The sequence below is a fragment of the Falco rusticolus genome, chromosome 5 (genome assembly GCF_015220075.1).
Source record: "Falco rusticolus isolate bFalRus1 chromosome 5, bFalRus1.pri, whole genome shotgun sequence".
NCBI classification, from domain to species: domain Eukaryota; kingdom Metazoa; phylum Chordata; class Aves; order Falconiformes; family Falconidae; genus Falco; species Falco rusticolus.
The window spans coordinates 72,127,702-72,155,701 of record NC_051191.1 but is presented as its reverse complement, the minus strand read 5'-3'; positions in this window follow the sequence as shown (position 1 = coordinate 72,155,701).

Below are 28,000 nucleotides of genomic sequence, written 5' to 3'. Positions count from 1 at the left end.
TGGAAAGAGACAATTTTTACAAAGAGTACAATGGTGTGCTTGTAGAGCTGATTGTTTTGGGATCTGAATCTCACTAGGCTCAAGATATCAAGTTCTGATTGAAGTTCAAGTACTTCATACCAGATTCTTAACATTTAATCTGTATATACAGTAATGGATATAGAATGCAAAGATGCAAAGCTAAATAAGCTCTGTTCCAAGCATAAGGTACCTACATATTGAAAAAGTCTAGTAGGTTTTGGTGTTTTCAGTAATGGGAAATACCAGTGAAAGAGAGAAAAGACTTTATGCGAAATCTCTTAATGGAGGTAATGCAAGTTGTATGTGAATTCAGTCCAATTTTATAAAAAAATTGCATGTTTATATGTTGAAGGGGAATTCTAAGGAGAAGAGAAAACATCAAAATGCTAGAAAGTAATTGTGAAATTATTAGATCAATATGCTGTCAAAGTTGATTCAGTTAAAAAAAACAACAGCTCACTGCATGGTACAGTAATTTTGCAGAGAAAAGGACAGGCTTTGAATTGTAGTTCGTTGCTTTTCTGAGAAAAAATGCTGTTTCAGCTTCTATTGGATGATAATTGATACCTACCATATATTTGGCAGACTAATCTTGATCATTTGTCCTGCAGCAGTTAACAATCATCTCCCTGAGGGATGTGTATGTCAGCACATTGCCTAATGATAATCTGATAGCTGAATCTACAGTTAATAAAAAAAAAAATGAAAACCAATCAAACAAAAAAAACAAAGCCAGACCTATAACATGATAAAGTGTCCACTTTTTGTATGTTTATGCATCTTTAAGTATTACAGGGGGCTGGTGTCCAAAGTTCAGAAAAAGGAGGAGTTAAAGAATGCTGTGTGATGAACAGAAATAAAATGGACACATATTAGTGAATAATGAAATTAAACAACGTGGGAGATTTGTCTTCATAAGCTGATCCTTCCAAGAAATGGAGGGAGAAGGGGGTGGAGATCAGTGAGGACATCGGAAAATTCAACTTCCAAATGGTCTTGGATGCTTCTCAAGGGAAATAAGGAGCTGCAAATAGATGTGAGGACAAATGGCAATGAGTCTACGAGGTTTTTTTTCCCCTCAGGAAATGATGGAATATTATTTATGGGCAGCAAGCCAACAGAACAGTTCTTACCACAGCTAGTTCTAATCAACTTAGCTATAGGGTTGGAAGTATAAATGCAGAGATGTCAGAAAAATTAAAGATGATTGCCACAACAGGCAACTGCAAGACAGTCACCTTTCCTGAATATCCAACGGTGGTATTATAATTTTATATTAATTTATCATACCTACTTAAGCCTATCAGCTATTAACATTTCTGTTTTGAGTGTTCCTGAGCTGAAGCATCACAACAGGGCAGAAGGAGACTCATGCCAAGTATATGGATGCAAACAAAGAATAGCTGAGAGGACATTATGGGGGAAGCTCTCACTTTTTCTGGGAAATCAGGATGAGTGCATGCCTCTCTGAAATGCCTGTACACTAATGCAAACAATGTGGGGAACAAACTGTTAGAGGTCTGCATGCAGCTGCAGAGCTGCAAACTTACCGAGATCACAGAGAGGTGGTGAGATAGAACAGAGGGTCACAGTGCTGCAATTGATGGATATGGGCTCTTTAGGAATGACAAACTAGGATGACAATGGGAGGAGTTCCCTTTATATGAGAAAGCAGTGGGAATGCAGGCAGCTGTGCCTTGGGATGAACGACGAGCCAGCTGAGAGTCTGTGGGCAGACAAACATGGACAGTGTTGTGATGGATGTCTGCCACAGACTGCCTGATCAGAAAGAAGAAGAAGAAGAAAAGACCTTTCCAGACAACTGGAAGAAGTCTCATGTTCATAGGGTCTGGTCCTCAATGGGGGACTTGAACCACTCCAACATCTGTTGGAGGGACAACACAGAAGGGCAAAGCAAGCCAGAAGGTTTCTCGAGTGCATTGGTAATAGCTTCCTGGCACATGTGATCAAGGAATTAACAAGGGAAGATAATCTACTGGACCTCATACTTACAAACAAGGCAGAACTGGTCAGGGATGTGAAGGTCAGGGGCAGACTTGCTGCAGTGACTACAAGATGGTGGACTTCAGGATCCTGTAAGAAAGAAACAAGGCAAAAAGCATCAGTACAACCCCCAGACTTTAGAAGACCATACTATTTTCTTCAGATATCTGCCTGGGAGAATCCTACAGGAGACAGTCCTGGAGAGAAGAGGAGCCTGGGAGAGCTGGTTGATATTCAGGGACTGCATCCTCCAAAATCAAGCTCGATCTGTCCCAGCAAGAAAGCAATCAAGCAGAGGTGGCAGGCAGCCTGCATGGATTAACATGATGTTCCTGACTAGACTCAAATGTGAAAAGGAAAGATGCAAGAGGTGGAAGCAGGGACAGGTGACTGAAAAGGAATAAAGAGGTGGTGTTTGAGTGTGCAGGGATGGGGTGAGTTAAGTCAAAGCACACCTAGATTTGACTATGGTGAGGGGCAAGAAGGGAAACAAGAAGGGTTTCTACATGTATATCAGCAGCAAAAGGAAGACTAGGGAAAATATGGGCCCACTGTAAACCAGTTTAGATGTCTGGTGACGGGAAATACGGAAAAGACTGAGGAACTCAGTGCCACCTTTGCTCCGATCTTTGCTGGAAAGACCTGCAGGCCCGAGATGCACAAGAGAGTCTAAAGGAAGGAAGACTTATCCTCAGTGGGTGAAGATTAAGTTTGAGAACATTGAAACAAGCTAGACATACACAAGTACATGGGGCCTGATGGGGTACACTTATGAGTGCTGAGGGAGCCAGCTGACATCGCTGCAAGGCCACTCTCAATTACATTCAAAACACCACAGTGATCAGGGGAGGTTCCTGAGGACTGTAAGAAACACGAAAAAAACCCACAACTCTATCTTCAAGCAGGAGGATCCAGAGAACTACAGGCCAATCAGCCTTACCTAGGTCCATGGGAATGTAATGGAGCAAGTAATTATGGAAATTCTTTCCAAATGTATGAAGGATAAGGAAGTTATTTGGTGTATGGATTTATGAAGGGGAAATCATGCTTAACCAACCTGATAGCCTCCTACAATGAGATGACTTGTTTTGTGGTTGAATGGAGAGCAGTGGGTGGTGTTTAACTTGACCTTAGCAACGCTTTCAACAGTCTCCCGATAATGCACTCTCATGCACAAACTGAAGTAGCACAGGCTAGGTAAGTGGACAGTGAGGTGGATTTAAACCTGACTGACTTGCTGGGCTGAAAGGGTTGTGATCAGTGGCACAAAATCCAGCTGGAAACTAGTCACTGTTCTCCAGGCATTGTTTTGGGAGCCAATACTGTTGAGCATTATCATTAGTGACCTGGATGATGGACAAAGTGCACCCTCAGCAAATCTGCAGAGATTAAAAAAACTGGGGTGAGGGAGTGACACATAAGGTGGGTTTTCAGCCATGCAGAGGGACCCGAACGTACCAGAGAACTGAGCAGAGAGAAACCTCAGGAAGTTCAGTGAAGGGAAATGCTGAGTCCTGCCTCAGAGAGGGACAACACCATACACCAGGGCACGCTGGAGGCCAAACAGCTACAAAGCAACTTGGTAGAGAAGAACCTTGGGGTCCTAGTGAGCATCAAGTTGAACACAAACCAGCAATGTGCCCTTGCAGCAAAGAAACCCAACAATATGCTGGGTTACATTAGTAAGAGTGTTGCCAGCAAGGTTGAGAGGGGTGATCCTTCCCTTCTTTTGAGCACTGGTGAGGCTATATCTGCAGTGCTGTGTCCAGTTCTGGGATTCTCAGTACAAGAGACATGGTCTTAGCAGACTGAATCCATCAAAGGGCCATGAAGTTGATGAAAGAATTGGAGCATCTGTCATATGAAGAGGATAAGAGAGATGGAACTGTTCAGCCTGGAGAAAAGAAGCCTTGGGAGGATCTCACCCAATGGGATATAGTAAAGAAGACAGAGTTAGAGTTTTCTCGCACAGGAAATTCCATTTAAACATAAGAAAAAACATTTTTACTGTAAGGGCAATCAAACACTGGAACAGGTTGCCCAGAGAGGTTGTGGAGTCTCTGTCCTTGGAGGTACTCAAAACTCAACTGGAAAGAGCCCTGAGCAACCTGCTGTAGCTGGCCCTACCTTCAGAAGGGTGGGTTGGAGTGGATGATCTGCAGAAGTGCCTTCCAGCCTCAACTATTCTGCAATTCTTTGAATGCTATTCTGTTCTGTGATTCTGTTGTGGGAATCAAACCTTTAATTTTAAATCCTTATTTACAAGGGTACTGCAACAGATGCGGCAAAAGAGATACTAATACAGGTAAAGTAAGCAGGAAATTATGTACTAAATGAATATGTTTCTTTAAAAAAATGGGAAACATTTATATTTAATACCGAAATAAAGCAGCACTAGTCTGAGGCAAACCTGTGTGATTTTCTACCACACAATGAAAATGAAGGACAAAAATCTAGAGTATTCCAAGTGAACCAAATCAAGAAACTTTCAAATGTAATTTCTGGAGACTGGTCCATAAATTTCTGAAAATTTACAAAATAATTACTTCAGAGTATATCATATACTTTCTACAGTTCCTTTAGTTGGCCTCTGAAAAATTACACTTCAGATGTATAATTCATTCTTCGAACTCTGTGCATCAGTACTAACTGAGCAGACATACTGACTTTGACTTCTTCCTGACACATTTTGTGACTCCACAGACACTGCTACTGAACATGTAAGGAAGACCCCAGTGCCAGATCTGGAAGTGGACAGGCAGCCCTGTATGGCTTCTGGGTGAGACACAGCAGCAAAGGCTAACCAAGGAACAAGAAGCAGGGGAGGGCTGACTGGGTGAAGCAGTTCACCACGCAGGCTGAACACTGAAACGTGGCTCCTCTGTTTTTCCTTTCCAGGTTCTCTCAGGCTGCTGCCTTATGCCCATTCCCTGTCGCTGAGACTCTAAGCTGAGAACTGTGCAGTTCCCTCACTCATAGGCTTGGCTGGACTGACTGAGAAATAGCAGTAATGAGTGAAGGCAGGAATGCACTTTATCCTTATTTGAGACACAAGGCAATTGAGATACCAAAAGGCCAGGTCACCTGTGCTACAACATTAAAAAAGAAGTGACAGGGCCATAAGCAGAATCTACATAGACTGATTCAGTGCTTGAACTATAGGAGAAAGAATGCTTTTTCATCAATGTTAGCCATGTTTTGTTCAAATGAGTATAAAAGAAAGATTAGAAGGAAATGAGGTATAACCAATTTCACAGTGTTCATATTTAAAGGGACAAGTCTGAAGATCCAAATGGGTTTCAGTGAAAGAAAAGAAAACAAAGAGTTGAAATAGTGATGTACATCCTCAGCACAAGAAATATTCCATAGAAAGTACTTGTTCCTAATGTTGCCTGATGAGAATGGAGAATCAGAGCATCACTCACCACACCACACCAAGACCCACAAGGCACTAATCATCACCAGGAAAATCTAAGATCTTGCCACCATCCAGAAAGGTATGAAAAGAGTTTACAGAAAGATATTATGATATTATCTAGCTAAATAAAATGTGGGCTGGTGTGATCTTAATCAACCACTGAATGTCATCACCGGGGGGAGGGGGGGGGGGGGGGGGGGGGGGAGGGAAGTTGTGTGTTTAATTTGAGTGTATTCTTTTTTTCTTCCTTTTCTGTATTTATGGACTAAGTTTTATTACAACACCAGTTTGTTTTACATTTTCCTTTCCAATCACTGCAAAAAGATGTTTTTCTATTCAGCTATAATAATCCAAATCCTCCTGAGAAAAACACTGAAGCAAAACAGAATTGCAATCAGAAGAGAAACTATTTGATCTCTGTCTGAAGCACAGCTCTTTAGATAAAATCGTAGTTTGCTATCCCAATTCAGCGAAATTATATAAAGTGCTAACTAGATATTATTTGCTTACAGCTGAACTAGTTTACCAGTAATAAGTTTACTGTTTGGAAAACTACTTAGAAAAGCATTTTAACAGTTATTACTTTCAGAAACAAAAAGGTACTGATCCACCTACCTATAAAATCTAATATTAGGAAGGGCTTGGAGAGTTTGAAAAGCCATTTCTTTGTCCTGAAATGGCTTGGGAAGTTTAAAGCTTTAAAGCATTTCTTCAGAACAAACCCCAAGACTTTGAAGCTTCTCACACAAACTTAGAGCACCTCATACTGGAATAGATCCAGGTGGTTAGGACATTTGTCTAGATGGCAAGTTCTACAATTTGAGGTTAAAGCAGGAATGTCATTAAAAAAAAAGTGACTGTGCCACAGTACTTTGGTGTTTCTCCCTCTTTCCAGAACTGGGAGATGCCCAGGGATATAAATATATGAGTTGTTGTGAAATAAATTATTTCAGTTTTCTAGAATCTCCAGAATGTTGGAGTCCTCTGAAAAAAAAATATAATAATTTGGGCTATTTGCTATATATTTTTAATTATCATCAGATAAGAGTGGGTAAAGTACAGAGGGGGAAAAACAATGAAAACCGGTAGAAAACCCATTATTTTATGTTATTCTACCATATTCATCACTATGGTATTTGTCTGGAGCAGAAATAGAGAAAAAAAAAAAAGAAAGAAAAAATAACAGAGACCTCAGTGAAGGACAAGAAGGTAGTGGTAGACCTGCTAATGAGAATAAGGGTTGCAGCATGGATGGTTTAACTCTGCATCTTCCTTTAATTCTATGGCAAAATCTTTTCACTTTCACTCAAAACCTTCATTACTGCATAATGCTATACACATAATCATTCTCATTTGTCAGTTTACACTTTGCAAAGCATCTAGCCCTAATAAATTGCAAAGATATTTCTCCAGGCATTGAGAATAGATTTGGAAGTTAAACCACTATTGGATTTACATGTCAAGCAAAAAGTTCTGAAGTTTATTTTTATTAAAATATAAACTTCTGTAAGTGTTGCAATGTACAACCAACATTTGTTCTTCCTCAGCTGCTGTAAATTTTCTGAATGAAACATGCAGTGTAATCAGAAGGATTGCTCTGTTCAATGTTATAATCTTACGTTCAACAGTCCCTTTCCTTAGAGAATCTCAAGCTCCTTTACAAACTTGACTTACTGCTCTGTGAGTCAAACATTTGGTCCGTTCATCTGCCAGTGAATTCATGACCAATAAGGGGTGACAGCCATTTAACAGCATCTGGTAAATTTTGCAAATCAAGAATAATCTTGTTTAGAACTTGACAAAAGCATCAGAAACAAGATGATTATTGCTATGAAACACCTTGGAGCTTTCCTAACATTCAAGGTGGGGGTTTGCTGCAGAATAATACTCAGCTCTACCTACAGCCTAGTGCAAAGCCAGGCAAATCATTTCACTGAGGTGTGAGAGCTCCCACCTAAGTAGCTCACTAACCTCAGATTATCCCAAAGTAGATGTCCAGCGCTCAGTTAAGTTATCAAGTACAGATGCCCACTGCCACCCAAGAATTTCAGGTGGGACGGGCAGATGTGTCACAGGGGCAATGTAAGATACAGCCACTCCTGAAGGAGTAGCTGGAGGCTAGGTATGGTACTACCGGGAGTACACACTGTCACTGGTGCCTGTGTATGAAACAAGGCTCTAGTGGCTTGTCAACTGATTAGCTCTCTAGATTCTCCTGATGGCACTTACTAGATCTGTACTGACTACATCGTAAACACTAGCTACTAGCTGACACACTTATACCTTAATATTAAGGCACCCAAGACTTAAACTGAAACACATCCTTTCATCCACAGAAAAGTTTTAGAACGGTGGTTTTCTGCCTGTCTCATTGTGCAGACATATAAACATTATTATATCAAATCATAAGAGCTTTTCACATCTCTCAGTGTCATTTGGAACAGTGTTTGTGCCAGGCATAGAGATGAATATGGCAAAACTCAGAGAAACTGCTAGCGAGCCTTTGCTGAAACTGCAAACTAATATTTATGAGGTCAGAAAACTATGAGACTGGAAATAAGAATAGTACACCAAAATTAAATTCAAGAAGAAATTTTTAAATAAAGTGATACAAAAATGAGTGCAGGGACATTTGTGTAAATCTAAACCCCAGACAAACCCTTCAGATCTACTTACAGACCTTCCCAGGTGATTAATCTGGCACAACCATTTCCACTTTCACACAATGCTTAAAGTTGGCAGCTATACGGGACTAGTCAGGAACTAGGGGACCTGGTGCAGGCTGTGGGACACACAAGTTCTCTAGAGATTTCCACACTAAAAGGAGAAGGTACTGGTAACACAATACATTAAGAGGTGTTGCCATGAGAGAAGGAGGGCTTGTCTTCTAGATCTCAGAACCAGCATGCAAGGAAATGGGTGAAAAAAATTGTTGCTCCCTCTGCAGATAGGATCTGCACTTCAAGTGATGAAGGAGGTGGTGTTTTCCTATCCAACAGTCTTTCCCTCAGATGAGTTTTCTTAAGGAAAGCGTCAAAATCTCCCAAAAAGCAGAGGACTCAGCCTGCAACGACAGGCAGACTGCTTCACAAGCCTCCCCACATCAACTCTCGGGCCTCTCTCCTGAACAATTTCATGGCAAGTTGCTGTGAGATTTGTGGAAAGCAAGGAGAGCCTTGCTGGATGCCTCCTTCCTTCTTAAGCCAGAAGGGAATACAGAGCTGACTATTAATTGCATGATGTATTGAAAAAACTGAGGAAACATTTTTAAACCTGTAAGTACCATTTGCAGACTTAGAGTGACAAAACTCTGCTTTCCCACAGCAAGTCATATATTAGGTGGAGGAGAGTTTCCTAGGCTCTGAATGAGTCAGGCAAACAGCAAGGTACTACAAGACACTGCATTCACCTTATACCTGCTGTGGTTTTTTTCCCCTTCAGAGAAAGGTGCATGTATTTTCACATGCTGAGGGATTCTGAGGAGTTTGGGAGAAAGGAAAGGCACAGCAGTTTATCTCCCAAAATCTTGCCCTTGACCAGTATTCAGGAAAGGAGCTATAGACAAAAACTTTTGATTCGATGCGATTTTTATGCATATTACTGAGCTTTAACCTTGGTTACAGCCATCAATGTCGAGCAAAATGAACACGCTATTTATCAGAAAACATTATTCTTCTTGTTAAATGCACTCAGAGAACTGAAGCACAGCCATTAAATCTTCCTCTGAGCACACACACTTGATCAAGCTTTCCTTATCACAGCAGGAGATCAATTTGTGGCCTTAAAAAACAAGTTACCTTCCTTATCTTAACTTGAATACCCTGCAGCATTATGAATGATCTTAATTACACAGCTCTCTTTACACACAGGTTCATGAATATGAAATAGTCTGATTAAAGTAATGCTGAAGTTCTATACACATTCATCTCTGGAGGTAGCTCCATCTGAGTTAATGGACTTGCAACAGGGATCAGTTCTGCCTGCTGTGCTGAGGCACTGTCTCACATAATGCATACAACCAACAATTAGATGATGAAGCGGCACAGTAAAAAGATTTAGCTTTCTGGGGTGAAGCAGGGTGAGTGTCATGTTACTGCTACAAAAAGCTGTACATGAGTTAGCTTGAAGGAAAGCAGCTACACCGAAACAAAATAGCCCTGCTTTCATTAAGGCTGAAGCTCTAGCTATTTTACGTTTCCTCCTTAACCCACTTCGTAATTACTGTGCACATCTCGCCAAAGCCAGGCATGACATTCCCAGTCATGGAACAGAGCATGCCAGGATCCCATCCAGCACGGCATGAGGACTCCTCTGCACGGTGAGTCACCGCCTGCTTCTGGCTACGTCTGCCGCTGCCATTGTCCCAGAACAACCCTTCTGGCTGCTGGTATCACACCGGCCCTGCCTAACACTGAAGCAAGTGAGAAAGAACAGAGTGGATGTGGCAGATCACAACCTTTGGCCAAAAGGTAATATTTTTTTCAACGTGAAGGCGATTAATCTCTTAATAGGTGACAAGCATAAAAACTGTTTTTCTGCCAGCAAGCTTCCAGGGAGCAGCTGTAGCAGGGCAAAGCAGGATTTAACGCAAGCTAGAGACAACTAAGGGATTTGTGTGTAAAAGGAAGACAAAAGTCCCGGCTATCAATTTCGGTGGAGGCAGCTCCACAGTGAAAAAGAGCCAGAATGATCTTTCTTAGCCACAGCAGCCAGAGCAGGGCCACAAAGTCTCTGGTAGGACAATGACAATGGCCCCATTGACTATGGGGAGAAGCAAGCCTAACTAGTAACACAACATTCTGTTACTGAGTGACAAAGGGAGTCGAGGCAGATGTCTGAAGATCAAGTATTAGATCTTCCAACAGATCTGGCAAGTTTGCTAAGTACATTGTTATGACTTTTGATTTTGGCAGCCAATTTTATCTGACTGTTACAGCAAGCCAGAGACCTCCCAAGTGCAAAAGCTGAGCAAGAGATCAGATATGAATTGGGTTTTTTCTCCCCAACCTAAGCTTCAACACCAATCAGTTTTATATGCTCTACTTTCAGGTGCCAAAAATTAACACACCAGTAAGACAGGGCTCCAACAGCAAGCTCCGTCCTGTGTATTGAGATGGAGAGTTTCCTATGTGAAAAATGAACCCCTGGAAACTATGGATCAGGAAACCTTCCCATCTAAGAAGTTTCTTCAACTGGAAGAATTATATTACAGTACTCTTACTTTATGGTATTGATAAGAGCTATTTAACACCATCCTAATGAAAAATAAATCGAGTTATGATACACTGTGTCTGAAGGAGGAAATAGAGACATGTATTTGTCATGTACCTGAATATCAGCTGGCCTGAGAGAGAAGAATTCTCATCTTGCCCTTCACGGTCTATATGTGGCTTTGAATCTCTGGCGAAGTGATGAACCATATCTGAAACAAATGTTATTACAGTGGACATCAAATTTTTGTTAAGACAATTAATTATTAATCTGTTTCAGAGAAAAGCAGATCAAATTGTTATGAATTAACGTTTCCTTGCTCCTCTAGCATACCATCATGTGAATTGTGTCCTAATTCAAGAAGAATTTTTATCTGTTTGGGGAAAAGAGAGGGGAAGATTGTATTATGCATGCCTCAAAAATCTGAAGCTACCACGCTTGATAAATTACAGCATTTCTGAAACTGATTACTATAGCTCCAAACGTATCCCCATTCTCCTTTCTGTGACAAGAAATGTACTTGTATATTGTATTTTCATAGCTGAGTGAGTGCCCTGGTGGCATGTACAACTTTCCTATCTATCTATTTATTTATTTATATTTTAACACACACAAAAAAAGTTTATTATCTTATGACAGAACAATGACCTGCCATAACATTACTGGGAAAGGATTGTGAAGGGATTACATTTTTACTGGCCTTGGAGTCAATTGTTTACTTACAAATGGAAGAAAATAAAACCTGAATCCAAAGGTTGAAAAAATGAAACAAAACAAAACTAAATAAAATAAGATACAATGTGAACATGCTTAAAGCTCCCCTGACATCATCCTGGTCTTCTGAACACTGTTGCTTTGAAAGAGATAGGGTGGAGAAAGATACATTTACATTCTATTGCCAGCTAATAGGCCTGGGCACTGCCCCATATTGATCACAGGTACTGATCCAGACAGCAGCTCCCCACTGGCTTGAGAAAGTCCAGAAACATCTCTCATGGGGAAATCCTCAAACTGTACATCTTCAAGGTGCATACATCTGCCACAAGAGCAAGCAGAGAAACGTAAGAAAAACAAAGAGAAGGGCAAGAAACTGCAAGAAGGGAGGGGGAAAAAAGTGTTTGGATGCAAGTCCAGAATCTGTCCAGATGTTCAGAACTGGGGGTGGACTGGGATCTGCAGCTAGTTTTCATTCCCACAAAAAGTGAATAAATCAGCTCCAGCACTCTAACAACTCATCTTTCCTCCTCCTAGGACTCCTTTCAGTTGCCACGCTCCTGCATTCACTGTGCTTCATTAGCCTTACTTTCCTCTTCTCTCTCATCTCATCTAGTGCCAGACTCTTTCCTGTCTCTCCATATCTACTGGCGTAACTGAGCAGCTTGTATCCATATTCTGACTTACCATTCAGCTACTATATGTCTCAGTGCTGTGTGTACAGAGCTCTAGACAACGCTGGCAAATAAAGAACATGAAGCAGAAACTTGAGCTTTGCAGAGGCCTGTTTGTTTTGGCTGTCGCTGTAGTTTTTATTAATAAATGCCTCCTGGTAGACTAGACTCCATTTATCATGACATATGTTATCTAGCTTAGGTTCTTATAGAGTATTTATTACAAAATTTAAGTTGCGCACAAAACCATTTCTCCCTCTCTCTTCCCAGGCAGTGAGAAGGGTGGTTATGTTATTTTAATGAATACTCTTGTCTTATGTTATTATTGAGAAGATTTGGTTAAAGAAATGATCTTTGTATTTTATTTTGAAAATGTCAGATTTGTGGTCGCTGTGGTCCTTTCCCATTGGAGAAGGATTTCTAATCCATTTGCACATTAATAATTCTCCAGCTTCTTTTTTGCTTAGGTCTCCCCGTTGTGGATTTTTCCCCAGACCTCTTTAGCTACTTCTCCTCCCATCCTTGCCTATCTGATTGGTTTGATGCTTGCTTACACACCACAGGCTGTAATCAAGAGGGTTGCTAGACTAGCCCAGTTAAACAAGGAAATGTCCATTTCCACGCTTGCCAACACCTCCTCCAATACTGCAACTGAACCCTAACTCTTGAAAAATCCTGTTTAGGATTAAAATGAAATCTTGAAAGAAAATACGCATCTAAATCTAATTTGAGGGTGTGAAAAATTCAGACTAGCTCCAGAAAGAGGAGCCAAGTATTGTGATATTTTTCCAGTGAAACCTCTGCTGCTAAAAAAAACCAACAGTGTGCATCTCTTAGATGGGGTCTGATCTCTTAGAAGGGTGGGTATGTTTCTGGGGCACCAAAGTCAGGTTATATCAAGCAGACAAGTGAACTGGTCAATATAAAGCCTAGGTTTCTGCACATCTTTACTTCTACTGACTAAAATGGCTGAAAAGTGCAAACACATCTTATGATTAACTAATGTTAGCAACAGTATCATAACAAAAATGAAGCAAGAATGCACTTTTTCTAGTCTCAGAAAAACCTGCATTTATAGAATAATAAGGTTTAGATTTGGTTAGGATGGGCAAAGTTTTTAGATGCTACATATAGAGTATGTAATACCATCTTGTTCTTTTCCTTTCTCAAGAGAGCTTTAGTAAAGGTATTGTGTAAAATATTGCCTTGAATAAGTTCTATTATGCTGAGCCAGCTTGATAGTTTTAGTGTTTACTGTCTCGCTTCACTTGTCCTTACATTCACAATGATTTATACAAAGTGTTCTGCTTTGTATCTCTCACAAACTGTTTTAATACTGCACTAGGTAAACAGAATGTCATCAGATTTCCAGTCCTTCCTGGGTAATTTTCCCCGGTTATGTAAATGTTTATCTTAATTCTACTTCTTCCTTTGCACTTACTAAAAACGTTTTTGCTCCTTCTCTGTGCTGAGCCAGTGTGATAACCGCTACGCAGAACTGAGACAAAAGAATACCAGGGCTGGATGCCAAGGAGCAAGGCTGCAAGTACCCAGCCAACAGCCAGTCTTTGATTACCAGTTATCCAAGAAGGCATAAAGCGGCATAGAGATCCTGTTTAGCATTATTACCCAAAACCTCCAAATGCACCTAACAGAAAGCTTCGATGACGTAATTCAGCAGTCTAGCTCCTTCTGTTTGCCCAGTATAACTAGTTGCTCCTGTAAATGTGTTCACAGGTGTGCCAGTGCCAGACACGTACATAGCAGTAGAAGTTTAGATCAAGACTTGATTCCCCTGATTATTTTTCCCACCATCTAACCTGTGTTGTATTTGGCAAACAAGCTTCTGGCGAAAGGGAACAGCATGCAAAGTGCTGGCAACAACAATCAGTTTGATATGCATAAGTTAATTAATAGAAAACAGCTCATGTCAACAATGTTTACCTTTCTCATGCTTTCTCTCTTTAACCACTTGAACTAAAATATATAAAAAGCACTTAGAAGCTACCGTGTGTATAAAAAATCTGTACTCTTCCAAATAAGTTTAAGTTTGTCAGTGTAAAAAGCTGTTGATAGGTTGGGGATTATTTTCATAGCCAAATAGTGAATTTAACTCAGCAGAAGACACTAAAACCTCGGTACAATCTTCCTTCCAAGACAAGCTTTGCTTGCTTTCCAGCTCACAAAAAAATATAAGATATAGGACCAGATAACTACAGAAATCCACAGACTTCAGTGGGTGGAATTCTGAAGATAACCATCTTATTTCAGCAGACTTTGGGTGAAAAAAACCAAAACCAACAATAAATAAACAATTCAGTTTGCAAGAGGTTGACACATTACTCTTTCTGCTTGGAAATCCAAAATTCTACTTGCTCCTACTGTAAGCAATCCTCATATTGTCCCTTTGTTTGCACACCCATCTGCTACCACTTTCAAACTTGGTTAGCAAAATGTACTTAGCTAGATAGGCACATGTTTTTGTAGCACAGATAAATCCCTCCTTAATTGCTCTCACCTTCTATGTTAAGACTCTATAAATATGGATACGTAAACCAGAAGCCTGCTCTGATTTGATAGGATTTGATGGTTTGTTTCTTCAGTCATGCAAAATGTGAACTTAGCTCTCTCTCTCCTATGACTATATAAGGAGCATAAAGAAAAAGGGACCAGTTCCTAAGCTAAGCTTCTACACAGTTACGATGTTTTAATTTAATTTTGTGAATAGCCAAACCCACTTAATCATCCAAAAGTCAGAGTAGGTACCACAGTACTCAATACTGGCTCATCAATCACAGTTGCGAGAGATAACACTGTGCTGTATTTACCGTGTGAGCCTGCAATCAGGGATTTTCTGTATATGACTTATGCTAATGCAAAGCAAATGAACTGCTCAGCCCAGATTAACTTAACATCCTTCTGGTTTAGTTTACACAGAGGTAAACCAGAAATAACAACAGTCCAGCAGAGCCAAGTCAGACCGCAAGGCTTTGTGTGCCAGTACAATACGCAGACATCCCCAGTTGGGAGGTAGCACATGGTGCCACGTCCCTCACCCAGCACTGCATTATGCCTGAACCAGCTGGTGCTTCTCCATAGCAAGTGCTCTTCAGTAATGCAGTCATGCACAAAAAAAAGTAACTATAAACCGCAATTTGAGAGGATACTTCCCTCTCTAGCTTCCCTGCACTTCCTGGCACTCTCAAGCATTTCTGTAGTCCCAGTGGGTTTCCTGTTTTGTTTTTGTCTTCTACTAGTAACAACCATAGAAAATGGGAAATTAGGTATGTAGTTGATCTTCCCAGGTAAAATGCTGGCTGAAGCAGAAGCCAAAGGTTATTTATGATCTCCTCCACAAGGCCAAGAAGTTTTCAAAAAAATGCAGGACTGAAGTTAACCTATATTTTGTTTCCTCCAGCTGCAAGATAACTGCTTTTGTTGTGATACAGGCTTTGGCCAGGGAAGAAATGGCAAGAAGAACTGGCAAAGGCAAGGACAGAGACACAGAACGAAACAGATTTAATTTCACACCAGCTCGTTTCCACAAATTGTAGAAACAGTAAAGAAAACATGAACAGTATTTCCACTGAGTATGATATGGAACTTTTTGGACCATCTCTTAGAGGGAAAAATATCCAAAACATCTTTAGGGCTGAGCTGTACAAGTTCACTGAAAGTTAATGGGACTCATTTTCCTAAGCTCTCTAGGCACTTAAGGAAAACAAACAAACAAAAAAATCTCACAATATGCAAGCTTTCCGCTTGTTGCCAAAAGGAATCAGCTGCTTCTAAAGACCAAGAATACACAAAAAAAGGTACCTTCGTTTTCTTTCAGTCTCAGCATGTCTACTAAGTCTCCTGCGCCTGGCACAGTCACTCACTTCCAGGAAAAGTAGGCTTAAAATTTTCCTGGTTTATCCGGTACCACCCTGATCTCTACTATTCATGGGCAAAAAGGTAGGTTAAAAGTGCTTGAAAAGAACAGAGCTGAAAGCTGGCTCTGGCAGCAGAACTTGCTTTTCCTTTCTTTCCACAAGAGCATTTACAAATTTTCTGGCTCATATAAAGATAGGCACATGCACACCTTACTTTGTCCCCGGTTTGTGTACTTAGCCTCACTCATAAGCAATGCCATCATAATGCACGGACCTGCAAAGAGCACACCTGAAGCATTCAGTCAAAAGGAGATGCCACAGCCAGTGCAGAGTCATTCCAGCTACATGACATAAATGCAGAATGGTGCTGTCTCACCCACACAGGCAACCCAATCTCTTCTGCTGCTGGAGAGAAGGAAAACGGATGCAAAAGTTATCATGTCAGAGGGGTGTATCAAAACAAACAAACAAAAAAATAAATAAAATCTGAGCACAGCGACACTTGGAAATTTCTGAAATTTCTAAGGAATGGCACTGAGCTTTCTGATTCAGGTTAGAACTCCTGATTTAGTCTAGAAGGTCATTACCTCTTCAAAGGGAGGGTGCACTGCAACAATTTGCACATGAAAGAACAGTCAGTGATTTTTTTTCCTGTGTTTATATGTACAAAAAGTATAGGTGAACATCACCTTGAGTACATGTTTTTTTCTCCCTAAGAAGTCCAGTTTCCAAGTCAAAAGTACCTCGGATTATGCTCTGAAGCAAAGGACCAAGAAAACTTTCTTTCTCAACATTCCTTCAATACAGAGTATAAATGATGCTTGAGGAAACATTCATTCAGTGATGGGACTCGTAAGAAACAGAATAAAAACCAGGTAGATCACCACCAATAGTTTTTCACTAATGCTTTCCCCCAACAAAATCAGGAGGATTAGCACCAGCATTCCTCTTTCACAAGAACAAAGTTAAGCAATTCCATTTATTCACAGGAAACCCTTTTGCTCAAAATCAGTGCAACACTGAAAAGGCCCAGCCTAGTTCAGGGCTTAAAAGGATGGGACAGAGAGCAGAAATGTTCATGTGGAACCCTACCATTTTCATCTTCCACCCTTGCTCAAGAGGTTGACCCTCAGGGAATACTTCAAGGCCAAGGAGTTAATCCCTTAAATGGAGTGATTTCTTGTGTTTGTGGAGTGGGTGCTTTCATGACAATTGTTTGTAAGTGGCCTATATGAAACCATTGTTCTTTCATGCATACAAAGGAAAAGCAGTGTAAATAAACTAAAAGCAAAATAAAACACTTTAATACCATATGTATTTTACCTGATTTCATCATATTAGGTTTTAGAACTGGAATGGCTAAAATTGTTCTGTTTTTTTTAAATAAGCCATGTGCTTGCTTTCATTAAAAAGCCTAATCACTTGAGATTCAAAATATTTTTGACTGGGTAAAGAGGTTATTTTTACCTCCAGTTTTCAGGGGGAAAAAAATCACAATAAATCCTCCGATGGATTTCAGCCTAGCTGTGGTGAGTGTGAAACCCTGGCTAGATTTAATGGAAATGCTAAGAAAAGGTATGCATCAAACCTGCATTCTTCTACCTCTGTCCAGCCTAAAATAAACCTTTTGCCTCTGGACTCCTCACTGTTCTCAGTCCCGATATGGACAACCTATTTAAAAGCAGCTACTCAGTACGGTGCACGCATGCTAGTCCTTTCTGGTGGTGTAAATCATCTGCGTCAGTACACGCAGGAGGGAGGGAGGGCACCAGGAGTGCAGCTGGCTTCCCCGGGCAGCGTGGGACCTTTGCAATAACTCCATACTTCTCCTTCTTGTTCCCAGTGTGAGAGAGGTTGAGGGAACATGGCCAGAGCAATGCTCTATTTCAGCTATTCTTGGCGATCATATCAGCCTCTCGGGGCCATAGGAAGTGTAATGTAATGCAGTTCTAAATTTGTGTCCCAGGCTGGACCAAGATTAGGGGAAGCCTTTAGGTCTCCTGCTGTGTTTTCAGCTCTGTTTCCTGGGGCAGGAGAGAGGGAAGGGGAAGAGAGAAATACCAACTAAAGAGTTAAATTGACTTAAGCTGAAGAAGGTAGAAAATACAGATCTCTCCAGCAGCACATTTAAAGACTGATTTTTAATAAGATGCCTTTGTTTTTAATGGGAGTTTCAGCATAGTCTCTTTAATCCTTCTCTACAAGACACTTGTCTCCCACCTTGCTCCCTGCTGTTTCTGAATTAATCCATACATAAGAACCAAGAGGAGATGCAACTCTGAAAACTCACAGAGTATGAGTTAGTGACACCTGTCAAATGAAATAATGTGTTTTCAACAAGATCAGCTCAGATATAATCTGATTAAATGCATTTTTATCTCCCCACAGTTCTAAATACAAAAAACATTAATTCCAAGGTGAAGCAACTATCTGTCAATGGCATGCTACCTGAAAGAGTTACTTATGAGAAAATGTTATTTATGACCAACAGGCATTTATTCTCTCAACATTTGTGCTGTTAAAGTCAACAGTAATAGGTTCAAGTTAAGCTAGGATCTGGAGAATCCCTATGAAAGAGTGCTACACACTGGGAATTTCCCATTAAAATGTCCCTGACCAGGCTCTGGAACCTGAATATTCACAACTTGTTCTAACAAGGTGATATGTGCCAGGCCTTGTATGACAAGGTGATATGTGCCAGACTTCATACAGCACTAGAGAGAATTTAAAGACGTATGCTTAATCACATAATGAAGTTTGAAATTTATTGTAACTTTAATACTGGAAGATTTAAAAAGCAATTAAACTGCTTTAAAATAGCAAAGAGTTTATGGGAATGCAATATGGATTGGAGCAAACAGGCCTAAATCAACATTGGTTTGGAAGTCTAGTAAGGATTAGAACTATGGGATGTAATTCAGGAACAGATGCATCAAATTAATTCCAGTAATACTGAAGTGTTAAAAATGGCAACAGAAGCCAGCTTTGTTCAATAGAATGGAAAAATAATCATCCATTCTCTCCCTTTCCGCCCCCAAGGAGCTGGATTTTCCAGGCACTGCCATTCATTGGTGGCAGCAGATGCACCAAAATGTCTGGCACCAAGAAACTGAAGACAAATAGAAAACATATATGGGGGAAACGGGAGAGGGGGGAAACCCACCCCCACCCCCCCAAAAAAAAAACCAAACCAAAAACAACACCACAAAAAAAACCCTCACAAGTGTACATAATGCAGAGAGGTGAAGCTGTGTTTCATGGTTTACACTGAAGTCTTAAAACAGATACACACTCAAAGTAGTGAAGTAATAGACAGTAAAGCACAGCTAAAACATATTAAAGGTTAGGAATAGGGCACCTCTGAGGCTAGAAGCAATTTAACTTACCTTAAAAACATTTTGTTTTAGCCACTATGTAGTCCCAGTCCCCAAAATTAGTTCTGGAGATGTGACTCCTTACCACCCCTGGATTCCCTCTGCCACACTCAGTTCCCAAGGGCAGACAGTGCTTTGAAACACCCAATGATCCCATATACCAGGGATATATATGGCCCATATACTTGGCTTGGTGAAAGTTAGGATGTGGGTAATGTGGAGGTGGGGACTGCTAACGACTGGAGGTGTCAACAGAGCCTTTCACCCAAAGGTCTCCAGTTCCCCCTCACATTTACTTGCAAGCTACACTGAAATTGCTCCTCAGGTTACTATTCACACCACAGCAGCAAGTGTGTGGAATTGCACAGCGAAACTCTGGAGCAGTTTAGGAGGAAGTGAAGGAAGGCTGTGTCTCAGAGATTTGTGTGGAAAGTACACCAGTTACGCATAGTAATTTCTAGTCACAACTGGAAGTGGATGAGCAAGTCACAATTTGTTCAGCAAATTTATCACTTTTCTCAAGAATTGTCTGCGAACAGACTGTGACTTTTATTAATTTGTCTCCAGTTGGCAAGGGTACGCCAAATATTTTATGTGAATGAATCCTGGCCAACGGATTGCTCACAGACTTGTGTCTGTTCTAATTGCTTCAATATTCCTTCCCACTTTGACGTTCAAGCTGAGGAGGCTTAGATCAAGCCCTAGTTACAACAGATACAGTTTCATTCCTAAAGTAATGAGACATTTACCTTTTAGACAGAAGATAGCTATAGAAATCTTCCTCTCATTTAAAACAAAGCATAGCAAATCAGAAACAGATCTCTGGCACTGACAGGAAGGCAAGGAGGAAACAGAAAATATTGATTAATGAGATTTATTGATGTTGCGGATGGTGATCAAAGGGGAGTGAATGCAGCGCATAGCACTCACCATTGCTTTTAAAAACCAAAATTCCTTTGATGTGCAGTGTAGTATCCGGCCATTATGGGAATTAAAAGGAAAAGCCATGCAAACATTATTAATAAAGGTTTAACTGAAGAGCTTCAGGCATCAGCCACACAGTACCAAGGTTTCTGCTTTTTAAATGACCAGTTGATGAATAATTATGACAAATTACATTTAACCATTATATGTTTTAGTAAACAAAGCCTCCTGATGCAAACAGCAGCACAGTTTCCATACAGAGCAGCCTGCATATTTGCAGAGCTGACAAGCCTTTAAGCACAAAGAGAAAGACCTCCAGAACAAAGAAAAGGCTCCCTAAGAGCAGAGCGGTTGTGGGGGCTGTCCCCAGCCGTGCCAGGGAAGCTGCACTGCACTCAGCAAGGAAGCAGAAGGTCACACTGCTACGTGCGTGGGGAGGATTTACAGCTTGGCACCCTCCTCTCTCAGTTCCTCCTTGCACATTGCTGCTGGTGCCTCCTTTACCTCTTTACGGGAACATCTGACTGGAGGCTGGGCTTCCCTGTGGAGGTTGCTCAGCCCACCAAAACCCGCTCCAGTTCCCCCTGGTGTCACCTAACCCATCCCGTTGCAGCTAGTGCTTACAAGAGCTCAGCACCCTCAGGCCAGGAAGGGCCACCCCTCCTGTTTTTCCACTCTGGGGCTCTGAAAGTTTTCTTCACAGGCAGGGTGAAAATGAGACTTCTTACCAGCTCAGACAGCACTGAATTTTGCCAAGGCCCAGCCTAAGCAAGGCTGTTCCTACCATGGGAAGGGGCAACACGCCAAAGGAAGGTCTCTGGAGGGTCAGGCTGGCAGCAGCTCTTGCTGCCTGGGAAGGCAGCACAAGGTGGCAGCTTCAGCAAGGAGCTCCCACCCACCCTCGCAGCCTTCCCATGACACCACCAAGGGAATCGGGGAGCTCTGACAAGCCACTGCCTCACCGAAGGCTGGAGCTGATCCCACCTGCAGCCCCTGCCCATAAGCTGATCATGCACCCTCTCATCATAAAAGACTTTGCCCATACAGGCATTTGTCACGGCAGTGGTGTCCCTCGTGATGCTCCATAACATTTCTGACACTCATTCAGTTACATAAAATGTATATAATTACTTTGGAAAATGCTATGGATTGATATAATTATTATTTTTTAAAAAAATCTGCCTGCCAAGCAACAGGCCAAGAGGCAGAAGACTGATAGATATTTTACAGCTTTCTGGAAGAGGGATTTTTGAAGCATATGACAAGTTAAAATTAAATTGAGTTTTAAAAACTCCAAATAAGAACAGTTTTATATTTTTATTTTAATTTATATTTTTTAAAGACCAGAAGCTTCACACATCAAGTGAATACTGTTATAAGGTAAAAGTTTAAGACTGACAGGCATTTTGCCACCTTGGAAATTACTTGATACCACCTTAATTTTTTTGCCACCTCTACTGTTATTCACAGATAATACTTCACCTACAGAAAAAGAAGCTTCTCTCATGCTATATCTCTATCGATGTGAAACACCAAACTGCATCTTGCAAAAAACCTGGAGGGTTTTGAAGAGGTCTCAGCCTACATGTCTAACATCATCACATCTTTGCCACCTTTAATTCTTTTATCATCTAAAAATAAGAATTAAAAAAGCAAACAAGTAATAGGAACTCTTGTAAATGAACCCCAAGTTTTAGTTATTTCATATTTTACAAAGATGATCTCACAGCTCATTTGACAGATTGGTCAATATTGGCACAATGGTAGTGTGTTATGTTAGGACTAGAGCTAACTTAGAGCACTGAGACTATGGAGATCCTAAGTGGAAGGGAACTAATAATGAACTAAGTAAAATGCATTACAACACATTGTACTACATGGTAGAATGTAGAGAAAGCATCAAAAGGCTGCAAAAACAGTTCATTGACTTAAAAAAGCTATTAAAAAGTTTCAGCCAAAGTAATACTTTGAATATATTAAGCAGGGCTGCACAAATCCTTTTTGGTTCAGCATTTGAATAAAAAATGCCTCTTCGAAAAACGTACTCGTAACGTAACTGTAGAAAGCACTTCAAATATCTTACAGGAAAAATACAGGGGGGAAAGAGAGAGCAAGAAAAATCTGGTTTGTGTCAAATGAAACATTCCCTACAGTTGAATAAGAAACCTGTTCTTTCAAGACCAAGAAAAACAAAGCAAATAAAGAGTTACATTTGGAGTTCTCATGATTGCCTCACTTTCACATAAGAACAGAGGAACTATAGGATGTGTCCAGGATACTGAATACTGAGTTTCACTTCTCTGTTTTCTTAATCAGGTATAAACACTATCTTCTCACATTCTTACCTAAGCATAAGGTACTACTGCACAGACATTTTTGTTTCTCCCAAGAAGGTTGTTATGTTTTGCTTAAATAATTGAATGTTTAATTGTGGAAAGATAATATATGATAAACGGAATACACCTGGCTTCCTATTGCAGGTAAGTTCTGCCATTGACTCATTCAGTGAATATGCAATATTGAAGTGGAATATCTCTAGCAGGATGACTCACTACACAAAACTCTGGGATACATCATTAAGGTCAGAAACCCCAATGGTGAAAGGTGAAACTGAGGTGAGTCCTCCCTACAAACTACCTACTTCTGTCTCCAGATTAGTGGCAAGAGAGAAACTGTTGCCATCCTAGGCTCCCTCCCCTGCCAAGATTAATTTCAAGGATTCATAAAAGGTGAAAATTTTTTCTCCATGATTTAGCTATTTCTTGTCCTATCCCTCAGCTAGCCCATTAACACAGCTCTAGGAGCAACAAAAAACATTCTGCATCAGTAATGCTAACATAAGTCCATTAGTGACTTCAGAGAAGTTAGTACTAATTTTCCACAGAGCCATCAGAAGCAGGTAGTGACCCAAAGCACCACACACAGAGAATGCTGGCTCTCATGAAGTGCTGGTGCAGGCATGAGCTGGGTACCCTGAAACCCCACAGCATTCAAGTGACTTTATTTTGCTTTTTAGAAAAGCATCACTATCTTGCAGCGTGCCACTCATGCAGGGCTGGGGAAGAGGGTATTGATCCATCAGCGATGACTTCTATAACATGTGAGATCCTTCATCAGCCTGGGCAACTAGAAAAGTTCCTAGATCATGTCAGTCTCTGAGAGCCTGGGGACACAGCAGGAAATTACAGACACATTAGCTGAAGTTAAAACAAAGCAAGCTATTTGAACAGCTTGATTAATGGTGGCCAACCAGGCTTCAGGAAAAGGAGTTCACATCTTGCTAACTGGCTGGAGCTCTCACGGGGGATGTCGGCCAGGGTACGCGTACAGGGGGATAGCCTGGACAGCATTTCCTGAGATACTCAGAAAACATTTAACAAACTTCACAGGAGGTTAATGTCTCAGATGCAACAAATGTCTTGAACAGTGGGGGCAAGAGAAAAAAAAAAATATAAATGTCTCCATCAACTACAAATTGGCTACAGAACAGAAAATAGAGTTACCATAAGGCAGTTTATCTCACTGACTGACAGAATGATACCTGAGGCAGTGTGGCTGGTTGCAGCGGTGCTGCCATTTCATTAGTCCCATTGGAACTCCCTTCAAAACAGTTGATAGCTGTTACTGCCAAAGTTGTGTAACATTCTAACATGTTGATCCTTGATTATTTTAGTCCAGGAACACTCTACTATTCCTAAAGTGTTACACTGTTTGTGGCATATTACTCCCTCTTGCCCTCCACCTGGACAGAAACAAATGAGAAAACCATTTAAGGGCAAGACATAGCAGGTAGTACAGAAAAGGCAAAAATACAAGTCTGCAAATACGATGGGGGGGGGTGGGGGGTGGGGGGGGTGGGAAGACAGGCAAAAGAGGTAACAATTTAACTGGCCTGCTCAAGACCATCATTCAGAGGATGAGCACCAGACTGAAATAGTTGCAAGAAGTGGGTCTAACTTTCATATGATGAGTTACTCCTGCAATAGAAGCTGTCTGCTGCTCATCACAAGCACACGGGTTTACATTTGCCAAGAAACACTTATTTCTGCTGTCCCAGGTATTGTTGCCATCTGGCCCTCGTCTGAATCTCAGAGGGTGATGGACACTCCCTAACCCTGGAGAATCCCCAAATGATGTATGGAAAGGTGGGAAGCCGCCTGGTTTGAACACTCTTCAGCAGCAAATTTGCTGGTCCCCATGGAGTAGGACAGCTGAGCCCTAGCATGTTATCCCCAGGCGACTGCTACTCCCTAACTTTGGTATTTGGATTGAGGACAAAGGTCAGGAACTGCTTTACATTACTACCTTGTTCACCATCATCCAGCTACATATCTTGTGATGACTGAGTAAAAACTTATTTTTAAAGTACTAAATGAGGGCCCATGGCATGCTGTTCCTCTTCTTTGCTGGTACGATATTTCCCCTCCACTTGACACTGAAATCACAAATTGGGTATTTTGGCTTGCTGACAGGAACCCGATTGAACAGGCACAGACAAATGTTTCTTCTCTCTACCTCTGTTAGTTCGTCTTACTTCAGGCCTCATTAGGTGGGATTTCTACTTTTATGTCAGAACCTCAGCCCAGTCTTCACACTTCACTAGCTACCCTCATCTTTCTAGCCTCAACCAATTCCCTGCTTATTAGGATCTATCTTTTCCAGCTTTTTGCACCATTTCATCAACACAAGTACCTGAATAATTTGGCAGTTTCAAGTTCATCTCTGGCATTCAAAGAGATCAGATTTAATCACCTAGTACAACCTATTGTGACATTAGAAATAGGGTGACTTGACTGAATCTAACACAACCATTTTGCCTGTAATACTTGCAATTTTTTATGACATCAAAGACCACTGCTACTTCATTCAACAGCTTTCTTGAGCTTTGAATCAGCCCCTCCTGGAACAAAAGAAGTAACAACATGGTCATTACAACTACAAACACCAAATGAAGAATATAAACTGTAGTTTCTTTGAAGCACCATGAAGTTTTAATTTGCTTGTGTGGCTGTATGATATAATTAGCAGCCTTTACGCCCCTCATAATGTGTTACTGTCAGAAAAAAGTCAAGAGCTGCAAAAGCACTGCACACAGAAATAAACAAAGCAAAGGTTCACATTACTCCAGTGATCATTGCATGTTAAACAGAATTCTTCAGTTTACCAGACACATTTGGTCTGTCTCATAAATATATCATTGAAATAATAAACACGTGGCTTTTCTGTTCCTAATACACTTTAAAAAAACATCCCTTCTTTCTGAAACAAAGTTATTCCTAAATGATGCTAATGGAAGATCAAAAAAAGGATGCCATATTCACTCATCTTGCATACAGGTTTCCACATTTCTTATTGCACAGAATCAATTCCCATCTTACGAAGCATGAGGTTGCAATTTTAAGTTCCAGGAAAAGACAGCATCCTTTTCACTTCTCACATATCTAAAACTATTTGCCTCAACTTAGTACCAGATGCCCTTGAAATGGTTTATTTTGCCATATAATATGTACAAAAGAATTTTAGGAAACGTCTACAGGCATTTAAGGCTTGATTCACAATCAGTTGAAACCGAATGGACTTTATCATCCACCAATTCAATATTCTACACATAACACTGTTATATTTAAATACCTACAAAAAATATGGCTATCAAAGCTTAGTGGAAATACTTCACTAAAATGTCTTTTAACTACAAATAACATTCGTTCAAATGTCACTGCTTCTAAGCATTTTTCAACTTCTTAATCTCAAAGTGACCTCATTACATTTTCTTATTCTAATATTTGTACTTTTTTTATGTACAGCTTTATATTTGCTCAAGTTACCAAATACTTAAATTAATTACCAGTAATAACAATAACAAATGACCAGTCTAAATATGAAATGAGCAAAGGAACAATTTATTTACAAATTACAAGACTTTGCATTTCCTGGCTGACAATACCAGTGCAGCAGACGTTCTGCAAGGGTAGCCAATTTTCATTGCCAAATCTGGAAAACGAGATGATGAAAAGTATTTTTTTTTCAAGTAGTGTAAGTGTAAAGTTAAAGCAACTTCAAACAGAATAAAAATATTCTGTTTCAGTTCATTTTGATAGTGAACACTGAGTTCTTTCTCATTTTGTTCAAACCACTTTTCTTCATTCCTACTACAGAGAAACACAGACGAAAATCTCAGATTCAAATAATTGCAAAGTTAAGCAAGGAATCTGATCCAAGTTTTGCAAGAGATCTCTCTGTCATTCAGGGAGCATCCTAACCTTAAGTTTTGACATCCCTCAGCTTAGTAATACCTGCCACAACAACTCAGGAGGCAGAAAGCCTCTCTAAGGATGTGGGTATGTGCTTTGCTGACATTTCCATCACCTGCCTCTGCCTCACAGCTACACAGTTTGACCCCGAAGAAGGAGTGCCAGCCCAAAATGTTTTGTGGGCAGATGAGGTGTAGGGGGAAGCAGTGACACAATTCACCCTGTGGGCAACCGACAGCTACAATTTAAAGGTACCCATATTGGCATAAAAACTCAAGGGAACGTGACAGCTCAAGCAGTATTTACCCGCTTCAACTCTTCCAGGAAAACACAACTGAATGAGCAAATTGAGCCCAACTTGAATACACTGAGTCGAGTCTGCTTTTGTAAGCATTGCAGTCTATGAGAAAAGTCCCCAAAATTTGCATCTTAATTTTTATTTGGGACCAGGCCAGTTTGTAAATGCGAACTAAAGGCACGTGTAATTTCCTTTTTCCTTTTCCCCTTCTCCCTACCCCCTGCCCCCTCTCAATTATAAGAGTTTTCATGTGTTTGCAGGCTCTCCTTTTGTTCTACTACAATAAAGTCCCCAAACAATTGCCAGGTCAAATGTGTTCCTTCTTTCTTCTCTTAGTGCAACAGCTGGTGCTTGCCTCTTAAAATTCCTTTACCGTCAGCTAATGCATGCCTTCTCATTCAAAGAATTTCTAATATAACTTTCAGTTCCAGTCCTTTACTGTTCTCTTGACCTTACTATAAAGGCTATATGGTTCCGCACCAAAGACAGAGGTCCAAATGTCCTCATATGATGTTCAGATCTGGAAACAAGCATCATTAGATACCTTCCCCTGATGGGTGAAATAGAAACATGAACTTGAGCAATAAAACAGATGCCTGCTGTTTCTTGCAGAAGTTTAGGATCCTGACTCATATCTCACATTTCCAGCAGAAACTCCATATTGCTCAAAAAAAACCCCCCACCAAACAACCCCACAACATCCAAGTGTGATTTATATTTCTTCAATATATTCCAGATCCAGCAATGTCTTGAATTTATGGCAACCTTTCAGCAGGCAAATAATAGTACCTGATAACCTTTTTATGCCTCTTGGAAGTCAGAGCCATTGTCACCTCCTGGTCAAAACTGGTACTCCCTCAGATGTTTCTAAAGAGCTTATAATTTGCTGGAAGGACTGGTTTTTCAACGTAGGTTGCACTTTTTAATGGGATGTCCAGGAAAGAACACAGAATAAAAGCAGAAAAGCACTGAAATCTAATAAATCTGTCAAACTGCAATAAACAATCTACAGGTAGTTGTTATAAATGTTATTGACATTTAGTAAGATAGGACTTAGATAGAGCCTCCAAAATAGTAAAGGGCAGGTCTTCAACAGTAACTTCTTTTTTAACATTGGAACTGAAGTCTCTTGTCACTCTGATAAAATTACAGAGCAAATTTAAGATTAAAGGGTGCCCAGCAGCCTGGGGGCAAGTTTCCTCACTGCCCTTCTAGGAAGCAAAGAACAGCACCAGC